The following is a 13,668-nucleotide window of genomic DNA, read 5'->3' as shown; positions in this document are numbered from 1 at the left end:
TGTCTTAGTAGCATGTTTAATGACATCATTCCCCTTAGGGACAGTTGGGAAAATGACCTTCCATTTTACAAAAGTAGAGGATTAATTTTTATTGTCTGCCCCAGTTAATGCGTGTTTAGACATAAAGGACCGATCAATATGACGGAGAGTATAGTGATTTTACTCACAGTAGTTTCTAAAAGGACATTTCTTACTAATCCATTTTTATAAATCACTTTAAAGGCCTTATTGATCTTTAATTGGGAGTTACACCTAATCACTCTAGTGCAGCATCTGACTAGCATGAGACACTATTAACCCTCTCCACACAACTTTTTAAACTTGCATGTTGAATGGACTTTCAGTTCCAGTCTCCCCTTCTGTATGCACACAGTTACACTCTTAATGCTTTAAAACTCCAACCCAGATCACCCTGCACCATGTGTAAAACATTAGTCAGAGAGTTACATTCAAGAATAATGAAATTGGTGGTACATATACCTATTAAAAGGAGGTTAGCTGCTATCACAGTGAAGGCCCCGTCTTTTAGGACTTTAAAAGCAGAATGGACAAATTATTAAAATACACAATCCTGATTGGGGCCTCTGGTTGTTACATTAATATAATCATTAAATAATAACAATTAATAATGGACAAGTGTAAATCTGAGGTAAGTTAGAGGCAAAATAGGCCTTTCAATATTTATCCCAATAGCCATCACTTGCAAAATACCATAGCAAATGCCTTTAATCACCCATCACTTGTGTGTGTCCCACTGAATGTCATGGAAGCTTTATATGCATAAACATAAGGGAAATTTTCTTTACCGTACTGCTTATTATCTCTAGTGTTTTGTGGATGTTTTTAAAGAACCTTAGAACTTATAGAAAAGGTAGTAGGGGATGGGACCCTATTTTATATGACTTCATTACACAAATGCAAAACAACAACATAAAATGTTAAACTTTCATGGTGTTCCTAAAGATCACCTTGCAATGGTCAAATTACTATGAGAAATATTTATGAAAAGGTGCCCTAATAGGGAAAGCTCAGTCAAATCAAACACGGTATTTTCGAATAGCAGTGTTTATATTGTTTTCAAGTCAGTACTTTGAAACAGGACCTTTTCTTTAGAATAATCAAACTTGGAAGGAAGAATTAATAGGAAAATAATTGAGAGATAATTATTAATGTTTTATGGAAGAAAAGAACTCAAATTTAATCTATTCAGTTCATCTAAATCCCCACAAAGTGCACTTGTGCAGAATCTTCTATTCATTTTAGAAGCACTACATATCTATTTAAGGTTTTTGTTAATAACAGAAATAACCTAAATAGTACAGTGTACTTTGAACAAGTTGTCAGAGTTTTCAAAGAGCTGACAAAAAGGTAAATGGAAAAATCAAGGTGAAAACCAATATTGGTAAACATGGTTCTGATAATTCCAATGACTCTCTGAGCAAACAATCCTGTGGCGTGTACTCTGATCAGGGGAACACAGGCATATGCCAATAAAATCTATATTATACAGTACACAGATAAAAGTGTGTAAAGGGAATATCTTCATCCAACTTAGATAACATAACCGCTTTTTCTCTGGTATTCATACGGTATCGTAATCAGGGTTAGAAGGACTGGACAGTTTCAACCTTTGATTACTACTGGAGGTACATTTCTTTATTCTGGATTCCTTACAATTTCTACTTATGCTGCTGGCTCTACCTTTCTGTGCCAGCAAATGAAGACAAGTTGCTGCTTCCTTTTCCTTGAGCTATATTTGGAGTCTACTCCACAGAAATAGCTAGCCAAGCAAGTAAGTGCAAAATGGCTAATATGAAACAGGTTCTCACATGAGCAAAGGAAATCGCAATTATCATTTGTTCCTCATTTTCACTTTGGTGTTTGTTTGTTTAGAAGCAGATGGGGCACAACAAGACTGAGACATCTCAGAAAGTGCAGAGAAATAACAGAAAATATATTTCATTCTACGATGAAGCCTTGAGTCCAACAGTTCATTAAAACTAGCAGAGAGGCAGACTACCTTTGCAAATATAAAAACAAGAATGGGAGAGACCTACCACTGGTCCAAGAAGCAGCCCTGGAATTGCAGTATGATAAGGGTTACAGGAGATGTATAGTGATTGCTGAAGAGAGGGGAATATTTGATAGCTTTCTTTGATAGGATATCAAGCCTTGTGGATGAGGGAGAAGTAGTGGATATGATATACCTAGATGTTAGTAAAACATTCGACATGGTCTTACATGACCTTCTTATCAATAAACTAGAGAAATACAACCTAAATGGGGCTACTATAAGGTGGGTGCATAATTGGGTGGATAACCATTCTTAGTTCGAACTAGGGATGCAAATGTAGGCATTCGAAATAGTCAATGAAGCGGGAATTTAAATATCCTGTGCTTCATTACCATGATCTCGCCAGCATGTTACTCCAATCAACAGCTGTTTTGAAAGTGAAAGTGCATGCCGGGACACATTAGTTTGAACCAAGCCCCCCCAAAAATGAGGAGTAACGTTAGTTTGAACCAAAGGGTTTGATTAGAACTAACGCATCCCGGGGCGCACTTTCACTTTCAAAACAGTTGTTGATCGGAGTAACGCACCGATTCTAAATATTTAAATCCCCGCTTCATTGACTATTTCGAATGCCTACATTTGCATCCCTAGTTCAAACTCGGGTGCAAGTGTAGACATACCCTTAGAGACTATGGGTCACAATCATGCTGTAAGGTCATGTAAATGGGTCTATAGGGTGCCCTGTTGGCACCGTCACCCCTCCCTTGGTCCCGTGCTCCCTTCACCTCTTTTGAAGTGCCCTCTGGCGTCCAAGTTTGTCTCACCACTGGCTCATAGGGTCTCTTCTAGGTTGAGAGTTTGCTAGCCCCCGAGGCGGGGAGAGAGGGCTCCGGGCCCGCCCTCTCTCACGGACCCCAGCCCAGGGCCCTAAGGACATGAACGCCTATGCCATCTGGTCTGGCTGGTGGGGCATTCGCCGTAACTCACCAGCCCACAGGCTCCCTTTGCCCGCCCTAGGCTACTTCCTCTCTCCGCCATCATCACTTCTCCCTAGTTGATGGGCTTACCTCCTTCCTTTGGGTCCCATCCGTCGCTGCTCTTTGTTGTGGGAGTGCTCCCTCTGAGCTCCCCCCCTCCCTGGTGTCTCCCGGGGTTTAAATCCCCTCGCCGGCTCCCAGGCCGTGGGGCCCTGCCACTTCCTGCGTGGCCACACTTCCGGGCCAGCGGCAGGGCCACATGATGACGTCATCCCTGCCGCACCAGCGTCCAGCCTCTCTGCCGGGCCCAGGCGTCCTGCCAAGGCAGCCGCCTGTGAGCACCCGGCGTACCGCCGGTATGTTGCCTCCGGCGCCGCTCGGCCCCTGTGCTGTGGTGCGCCTGGCTCTGCAGCTCTTTTCCCCCACCCCAGAAGCCGCCAGGAAAGCGGCCACCGACAGGACCGGAGTGCAGGGCGCTTCTGCCCCGTCAGAGGTCATAACAAGAGGGGTTCTGCAGGAGTCTATTTTGGGACTAGTTCTGTTCAATATCTTCATCAATGATTTAGATGATGGAATAGATAATATGATTATTAAGTTTGCAGATAATACCAAGCTGGGAGTTGTTGCACCTTAGTTTGGTGTGTGTGAGTTTGCTCGACTGTTTGAATTTTGTTTCTTTGTTGAATTCTGATTCTGATCTCAGGTGACTGCAGTAAGTTTCAGCTGCTGTGGCAGTTGGTACTGAGTGCCTGACCCTTTCTTCCCTCAATTGCTCTATTGATTGCATCTGATCAGCCTTCCCCTGTGTGACTCAAGAGGGGGTAGGCCTGGCCTAGGCAAGCAGGCTTTAAAAGCCAGAGACAGAGTGACCAGGGAGCGAAGCGAAGAGGAGCTGCAGACAGGGATGTTTGACAGAGGGAGGCCTACGATGGTCAGGAAGACCCGCAACACCTGTGCCAGCACTGCTTCTGTCTCCTCCACCAGCACCTGTAGCCAGACAGAGCACCTGGGAATGGATGCCTCTACCCAGATCCTGGTGTAATTCCCACTTATTGATATCCAGGCTGGGGAGATCATCCAAGTTCCTTGGAAGTGTCTGTGGAACTCCTTGCCAGAGGATATTGTGAAGCCCAAGATTATAACAGGGCTAAAATAAATCTAGATAAATTAATGAAGTCTGCGTTCATCTATGGCTGTTAGCTAGAATGGATAGGAATGATGTATCTAGCCTCTGTCAGATGCTGGGAATGGGCAACAGGAATGGATCAATTGATAATTACCTGTTCTGTTCATTCTCTCTGGGGCTCCTGGAATTGGTCACTGTCAAAAGACAGAATATTGGGCTAGATTGACCTTTAGTCCTACTCAGTATGGCCATTCTTATGTTCTTAAGGTTGGCTTATTGAACTCTCAGATGCCTGTTAACTTATTGCTCACCTGTGTGGGGTTTACATCCTATAGCCTTCCCAGCCTCACCCCATAGTATAGGAAAAACACCAAGAAACATTGCTGCGAAGATAGGACAGACACTGTAGCTCACAGGTGCAGGAACGAGAGGTGTGGGAGATGCTACTTCACCCCCTGTCTTGAAGTGGCTTCCATTATGTACAGGGTATACAATCTGGTTCAATGGCTCTCAGCACCTTCGCTATAAAATAGTGCCCCTGCTGTTGCTTCTGCTGCAGACAGCTTCTGAGTTTGGATGAGAAAAAATGTGTCCAAAAGGAAGGCATGGAATGGAAATGCTTGTTGTTGCCTTCTGCTGATACAAAACAGCCTCATCTGAATGTCCAGACTTCTCTGGAGAATTACGTCTAAAAAATGGTTTAATAGCTTCCCAGTCTTCTCTATTACTTAAATGTGGTTGTTTACCAGTCTTTACTATTAATTACTATTGCACTTGGGGTTGTAGTTTGGTTATTACCATGTTGATGTCCACAGGTGATTTTTCTGTCTTAGACATAGAATTGTAAATAACTAAAAAGGTCATTGTGGGTCAGTGTAACTAGAATACAATGGTGAAATATTGTCATTAATCTATAGAATAAACATTAAATAATGGAAGCTAGAGGACTAAATCCATTTGATAGCAGTTGACTATGAAGCAACATATACTAGTGCCCAGGGCTATCTTTCCCTTTGCCAGAGGTATCATTTCAGTTTAAGTAACTTATGAAATAGTTCATCTTTTAAACCCCTGTAAAAGCAAGTGTTATTGTCAAAATGATAAATGGATGGCATGTTCTTGTTTATTTAGCTTCCGTTTATGTTACCTCAGGTTACTGGCCTCATAGTCCCTGTGGGAATCAACCAAGGATTCTTTTTCAAATGTCCTGTATGCATCTGCTTTATACCTCGATAGGAATAATCATAAGCTCTGACTATCTGGGAACCTGGTTAGTGATGCTTTATAAACCAAGGGAAAAGATAACATCCAAAGCTGAAGCTGCAGTTCTGACAGTGGAAAAAAAATTAAGCATAATAAAGGTGTTGTAGAAGAAGGACAGAACAACAGACAGAGAAAATGAGAGGGAGAGCACTGTCATGCATACATGCATAGAGAGAATTTCATGCTGATGAGCGAACATAATAATGAGCAGTATTTTGATCATGGATTGTCATTCTGTGGAATACAGAAAGTGTAGTTATGTCATTAGGTGGCAATCTATAATTAACTCATTCAAGTATCTGTGAAGGACACAATTGAACCAAGGACAGAAACAGCTATTCCACCCACATGTTCAAGTAAAAAAAATGCACAAAAAGTTATTTCTGCCTTTTACTATCATCAAAAACTTCAGTGAGGATTGCTGGTATATAGCTAGTATTCTATGTCTACACTACCCCACTAGTTCGAACTAGCGGGGGGAATGTAGTCATCCGCAATTGCAAATGAAGCCCGGAATTTGAATTTCCCGGGCTTCATTTGCATGAAGCCGGCCGGCGCCATTTTTAAATGCCGGCTAGTTGGAACCCCGTGCCGCGCGGGAATGAGGAGTACAGCTAGTTCAGATTAGGAAGCCTAATCCGAACTAGCTACTCCATGCCGCGGGTAACCGCGCAGCACGGGGTTCAAACTAGCTGCATTCCCAGTTTCTCTTGAAGGAGTCTGCTCTTTCAACCAGTCAGAGAAGGGAAGTAAAACTGAAGATATGATTACCATATATTGTAGAACTGTTCAGTATAGTTTTGGATACCCAAGGCTCCTTGTATCTAGTTTTCAGAAGTGCTGAGAGTCAGCTTCTCCAGCCAAAGTTAATAAAACAATAGGACTGATAATAGACTCGTATGGACTCGTATGGAGCTGCCCAGTCACTAAAGGACTCCAATAAATAATTTCAACTTGGCCAAATTCTTCTAGCCGGTTGTTTAAGGGAAGTATCCAGAAAAAAAAGAAGGCATGACTGGAATGTCCCTAAATTATCAACCATCCCAGCTGACAGAATGGCCTATCAGTGTTGTGAGTGGCCTGAAGGTTTATCTAATATGTACCAGGAGCCTAATCTAGCATTGAAACAACCAAGGACCATGGTCTGCGGAGGTGGACTAAAAATAGCTTGCCCTCTTCCAATAATCTTCTGAGTGCAGTTTAACCAGACCAGAGACTCTGCCTCACTATTTCTAAGATTATCTACATAATAGGTTGAATCTCTGTAGTCTGGCACCCTGGGGACCTGACTGGTGCCGAACCAGAGAATTTGCCAAATCACAGGTTAATTTTGTCTAGCTGCATTACCAATACTTCCATTGCTTACTGGACTCTTAGAAGACATTTAGGGTGTGTCTACACTGCATCCACAGCTCAAAATAAGCCACGCAATCTGAGCTACACCAATTAATAGTTTATTTCAAGTCAATTTCAAAATTGCTTATTTAGAAATTTGCTGCTGTCTACACAACACTTATTTTGAAATAAGCCGCTATTCCAAAACATCCCTTACTCTTCGTGGAATGAGGTTTACAGAGACATTGGAATGGCAAGTTCAAAAGACGTGGAATAGCTATTTTGAAATAGTGCTGCAGTATAGATGTAGCCTTAGAGGTAAATTAGAGTTACATAACAGCACAGACCACTGAGAACCAGGACTGGTGGCTGTAAAGAAACTTTAGGGGACCATGGGAAACTTGGCCACACCCATGATGAATGGACATCTGGCTAAGTAAAATCATGCTGGACTACGGATGTTGTTGGATCAGAGAGTGCCGGATTAGAGAGGTTCAACCTTTAGCACTTTAGTCTGCCGCAACTTTCTGTCTCAGGTGTGTGAAAAAATACTTTCCAAGTGCAGCAAGTTACACATTATAAAGCGCCGGTATAAACAGGCTCCCAGAACTTCTCCCACTGCTCCAGTGCTCCCACTGCTGTTAGCTACTCCCCTCATGGAGATGGTTTACCTAGAGCCCAGGAGAACTCTCTCCCAGAACTCTTGCCATTACCACACTTCCTTTTAAACTTGGCTGCCTTTTAAACTTTCTAGTGAAGACAAAGCCCGAGTATCAAAATCAAAAGGCTGCTTTTGAAGCAACCCTGTAGTTATTCTACAATTTAAACTTCATCATCAATCAAAGAAAGAGTTTCATATTCTGCTCAAATTTACACAGACATATATTGGAATTATCCATTGGATTCAATGACATTATTTCAGATCTGCACCAGTGTTACTGAAAGCGAAATTTGGCTCCATTTATTACTCTTACAGCATCACTGACCTATGGGATTGCCAAAGTGTAAATAAGAACAGAATTTAGCCCACATTATGTAATTAAGGATATTAATTCCTGTAGGGATTTTGATTTTAGGATAGTTTATTCAAAGTGACTCTCGTCATTCTGATTATTTGAAACGTGGAAAAGAAAGAAAGAAAGAAAGAAAGAAAGAAAGAAAGAAAGAAAGAAAGAAAGAAAGAAAGAAAGAAAGAAAGAAAGAAAGAAAGAAAGAAAGAAAGAAAGAAAGAAAGAAAGAAAGAAAGAAAGAAAGAAAGAGAAAAGGCTCACAACAAAGATCTCTAATATTAATAGTTAAAAACCAATTTGACTGTAAACTTTAATTCATCTACTAAATGTCAAGCACTGTTGGATATACCAGCAGTTTCCTTACCTCTCTTGTTATTAATACATGCTTAGCTACAGTGGAAATTAGAAGGTCTGTAATAATACCCTTCCAAAAACACTTCAGATGAAAATTTCGGGTTGAAATTTACTGAGAATTCTATTACTGTAGTAACAAGTTATATAAAAGGCAAATGTTAGGATAGAAGCCTTTCATTTAGATCAGCTTATTTCTGACATTATATGCGAGCTAGATTTTTTAGGAGTGTTTCAGTCATTGAATTTGACCTGTATGCAATGCACAGCTAAAGAACACATTACCCAGGGGTTTCCTTTATTTTAGAACCATTTAATTTCCTTAATACCCAGAATCTTTGTATGGCACTTGCCATAAGCTTTGTCACATCAGTGCTTTGTCAAACATAAGCCAAGCTGTACTGTGGGCATAGCTTCCTCTGAGAGACGTACTTGTAACCCCGCATAGCTTCGTTTTTCTGGAAATGTAATTGAAAGTCACTTAAATTATACTACATTCATCACATTCTCCTGTCCAAAAATGGCATTGTAAGCTTTGCAGGCACAAAGCCAGGGATCGATGGGGGTGTGCGTAGAGCATGGAAAATGGGTCCAGACAGAGGAAAAGGTATGGCTAGAGTGTCATTTGTCTCTGTTCCTAACCTCTTTTCCTCACACAAAGTATTTTGGGACCAATTTGGCTGTATAATTTAACGATGACTGTCAGGTTTTATCCGAAACCTTCAGGAATTTCAAGACAAGAGCAAAAAAGAACATTAGATAAGGACTGAATGGAGTGGTCAAGAAATAGGGAATATTGAGCTACCAGTTAATCACACCATGAAAGCTCTAAGTCATTGACAGATTGCTCTAGACTAAGAAAAATGCCTATACCCATCTGATAGGTAAGCAGCACATTGTTTATGATAATTTAGGCATGAGAAAAACAAAGGAGAGTTTCACAATATTATTTTCAGCAAGGTAACCTACCAAAAATCTTGTTTTACTTCACTAAAATAGAAATTCGTATAAGACTTGATCCTACAAACTCATAGGAGTAGTCAGGGGCAGATGACCGTTTTGCGGGGCCCCGGGCAGCATAATGCCGCGGGGCCCCCCTTTGCCATGGCACATGCACAGTGACGCCATGCGCATGCGCGGTGGCGCCACGGCGCATGTGCGGGGCTTTCTGAAGCGTGTGGCCCGGGGCGGCCACCCCGTTCGCTCTGCCCTATATCCGCCCCTGGGAGTAGTCCTGATTCATGCTGGTGGCTTCAATGACACTTGTATGAATAGGTTTTACAGGATTCAGCCTTTGATGTTTTTTCTTTCAGATTGTTTTAAGAGGTTAGAAGATAAGGTCAGTTGAATATCTCTCAAAGTTAAACACGTCAGATATAATACAATAAAAATAGATTAAGATACTTTGTGTGCTACATGCATCTCTACACTTCTATTCTTATATAGCAAAACTCCCACTGGCTTCAGCAAAGCTTAAAAGATAAGGACTTCAAAGTTTGTCTCATTAAAGGCAAATAATAATAATAATAATGAAATCATCCTTCATCTCAGATCTTGAGTCACCTTGCAAGTGTCACCATTTCTACATAACACCACACCAGCAGTTGGGATGCTGTTACGTTTGGGCCATCAGGCGACAACTGCCATGGAGTGGATTGTGTTCTAAGTTTTTCATTGTTACAAAAGTCCAACTCAGCCATCTAAATAAAATAGTTCTAAATATTAGCTAAAAGTCGGAGATAGAAATACTGGGACATAGTGAGTTGATTAAGTTAAAGGAACTGTGCTAAGGGGTCTTCAAGGCGCCCAGTAAAGTCACAGGTAAGTCTGACAGCAGGCTGAAAGATGGGAGGAAACTTTTACAGTTGAAATCACCAAAATAGGTTTTGATTCATTCATTTTAGGATGACGTTGGCATCCCTTGCTGAATATCGCTTATCGGGGGACCACTCGCTTATTGGGTAACCACTTAAAAGGAAGAATGGGCAAGCAGACTGGAAAAAGTGAACTTCACTATCAGGACTGCTGTCATTCACACCATTCACTGGGACCAATTGACTGCCATGATACTGTTGGGCCTTAATCGTCCTAACCCTGAAAGAGGTCCTAATCAGACCAAATCCAAGAAAGGAAACCAGATGACATGACCAACTCCACTGTCTTCAGCTAGATTGGGATGTGAGCCCTGAGTTCCAGCAGTCACCCTCCTCACTAAAGTCTCACTTTTATACCTCATCATATTTCTCCTCTGTCATGCCTTTCTCTTTATGTCTTCCATACAATGAGATCCCCTGGCTTACCTGGCCAAACAATTCCAACTTTTGTAACACAGCAGTGGACCTGTGAGTAGAGAGTTAACAACAAAACACACTTTAAACAGCACAATTCTGGTAAAAGTGTTGCAGGTCTCAAAGGGGCTGTTATGACCACATGCTATGTCTGTTGTTTCTGCATGTAAAAGTAATGCTTTGTCTACACTTGAAAGTTATATCAGTCAGGGGTATGAAAAAAATCTCATTCCTGATTAACGTAGCTAAGAACACACAGCCCCCAGTGTAGATTCTTTGGTTAATGTAGCTAACGTTTGGAGAGGTGGAGTTCCTGTACAGACAGAAAAGTCTCGTCTGTCGCTTTAGGCTGCACTTCTACTAAAGAGATAAATTGGCAGCTTTAACCCTAAGTCTGAGAGAGAGAAACTTACAATTTTTAATTTTGTTATTATTTTCTCTCCATTTTTGTGTGATTCTTTTGTGTGGATTTAAAGGAAACCAGGTTGAACTTCAGCATAGCAACAACAGTGGCTCGAGAATATTTCAACTAACTTTCTATTTTCCTCCAAAAATGACACTTATTGCCATTAGATCTGTCTGGAAGACAGTATTTCCCATTTGTGAAGGATATCAAAATTTGGCTTTGGTTCAATTGGATCAAACCTCCAAAATTTCACCATTTTCCACAAAAAGTCTGAAAAATATTGCTGTTGGGTCAATCAAAATATTTTGTTTTGACAAACTCAGAATGTTTTATTTTAATTGTAACTTTTTTATTTTAGAAAATATAAATAGCATTGTAAATAAAAAGTGTTTTAAAATGTTGCATATACAAAATGATCTTTCAACATTGTTAGAATGTTTTTTGTTTGTTTGTTTTTCTCCAAAACAAAACTTCAGTAAATCTGGCACAGTTTCACAAAATATTTCTATTTTGAAAGAATAGCATTTTCTGCTGCAAAATGGATCCATCACAGTTTTCTAATCAGTTTTAAATGTTACCTTTAATACTACCTAAAAGAGTGTCAAGAAGGGATTTTCTTCTCTAGAGGGCTCTCTACAGACAAAAGGAAAGGAAATAGATAAATTGTTAAAAAATAAAGCCTTGATTGTTAACATGACTTAATTTTTTAAGTCTGAAATGTTTTAGCTGATTTATTTCCATACTGCATCTTTAATAAAGGGTTTTATACATTTTTATGGTGGTTGTTACAATGAAAAACCAGCCATAACTTGACACAAAACCCCAAACTACACTTAAACTGACTGAGTTTGTAACAGTCAACAAAGATTTTATTAACATCTTATCCCCTGTTGGGTCCAAAATATACCCTCATCAACACAACAGAACCCAATAACATCACAAAACAATTAGGACAGAAAATGATGAAAAATACTGTATCTTTTGAAATGGCAAGGGAAGAAGTGTAGCATTTCTTTTATGGAGAACCCAATCCATCATCACTACTTATAAAAAAAGTCATGAATTTCTTGCCAAAATTATGCCTTTTCATTCTTTGTTTAAATCCTTTCACACCATTTGCAAGACAATCCTTCTGTTCCACAAAATAGTGGCATGTCATTCGAAAGTAGAATTGGAAAAATAATTGGTGTAATGACCATAACCTTGAAAACACTTACTCCTGAATATAAAAAATGAGAAATGTAGTGAAAATGAGCAAACATAAGTTACTGCTGGGCTGTGGTTGCAATAACTTATCTTTGCCAACCGTTTATGTGCAAAATTACTGGAGCATTTTCAATGATAGCATAAATTGTACAGCTACACTCTGAACAGTAACATTCATCTAAAAAAAATTACATTCATTCCCACAATGTAGTCATCTCCAATATACCTACATAGATGTATGTGTGAGTTAGAGTTAGAGTACATTATTATAGAGGAAGCAGCAGTGACTCTGATTTAGGATGGCCAGCACTTTCCATTGTAAATATCTCCTGACCATTTCATTGAAAGGCTGTAATGCTGGCATGGTTTGCAGCAGGACTGAAATTTGGCATCGTTTTAACCCTTGAGACACAAAGATGCCTTGTGCTAGCCCCACACAGGTCTGTTTAAATTTGGTTGAGCTTTAAACTGTTGGAAATCATTTCCCACTCAGTGGAGTCTGTTCCTAGCTTGCTTTAAAAAAAAAACATCAGTTCTCTATTAGCACTGCACACAGACCATTCTGGCATCTCGCTTCTGTTCCTCACAGGATACAGGAGAAATACATCCTCATCCTCCTTCATCATTCCTCTTTTCTAAAAAATGCTTTTTTTTTTTTTTGGTCTTGTAAAAGATGTACTAGGCTGGGAACTAGGGGTACGTCTAAACTACATGGCTCCGTCGACGGAGCCATGTAGATTTGTTTGTTTGGCAAAGTCAAATGAAGCCGCGATTTAAATGATCGTGGCTTCATTTAAATTTACATGGCTGCCGCGCTGAGCCGACAAACAGCTGATCAGCTGTTTGTCGGCTCAGCGTGGCAACCATGTAAATTTAAATGAAGCCGCGATCATTTAAATCGCCTAGGATATTGTGCTGTAAAATCAACTCATGCTAATATTTTTGTGCTCTTCTCAGTCTTTTTTACTGAGCTAAGTCTCCTGCCTACCTGAGGTTATGTCTACACTTCAGGCTTTTCCTGGAAAAACTCTACCACGTCCAGGGAACGTGTCTGCTCTTCCACTTTTTTTTTTGCAGAAGAGTAGATACGCTCTTTCAGAAGCCCTGTATTCCTCCTTCAATGAGAAAGAAGGGCTCTTCCAAAAGACAAGGCTTTTCCAAAATTTGGCCCAGTATAGACGGGCCAAATTTCAGAAAAGACTTTTCCGAAAAAACGATCAGAAAAAGATACATAAATTGAGGAGCGCAATTTGCGTACCTTTTTCCGATAGATCAGTGTAGTCTAGATATAGCCTGAGTGATTATACAAGCTGGAAAAAGAGCTCAGACCTCTGTTATTGAGGACTTGGATCTCAGGGCTCTATAAACAACAGACTGTCCCACTGAACAGTCTTGATTAATTCTCTGAGCAATATCCATCCTTATGCAACAATGTGGAAAGGACTCCAAGAAAAAAATCATATGACAGGCATGGCAATTTCCTGCAATATTTTTTAAAATGAAGTTAAATATCTTTGGAGTCCATTGCATTAAATGTAAAGGGTATTTATTATTAATATGTATTATCATCAAACCATAATAGTCCTGGATGATGAAAGGACTATATTAAACAACGTAGCAGATCCAGATGGTGTTTTCGGACAATGCATGCAAAGTGGCCTTCCTGGCAGAAATGTAGAGGCAGGTGAATGC

This window comes from Pelodiscus sinensis, chromosome 4 (assembly GCF_049634645.1).
Source record: "Pelodiscus sinensis isolate JC-2024 chromosome 4, ASM4963464v1, whole genome shotgun sequence".
Lineage (NCBI taxonomy): Eukaryota > Metazoa > Chordata > Testudines > Trionychidae > Pelodiscus > Pelodiscus sinensis.
The sequence above is the reverse complement of the archived record's forward strand: the minus strand, read 5'-3'. Positions refer to the sequence as shown.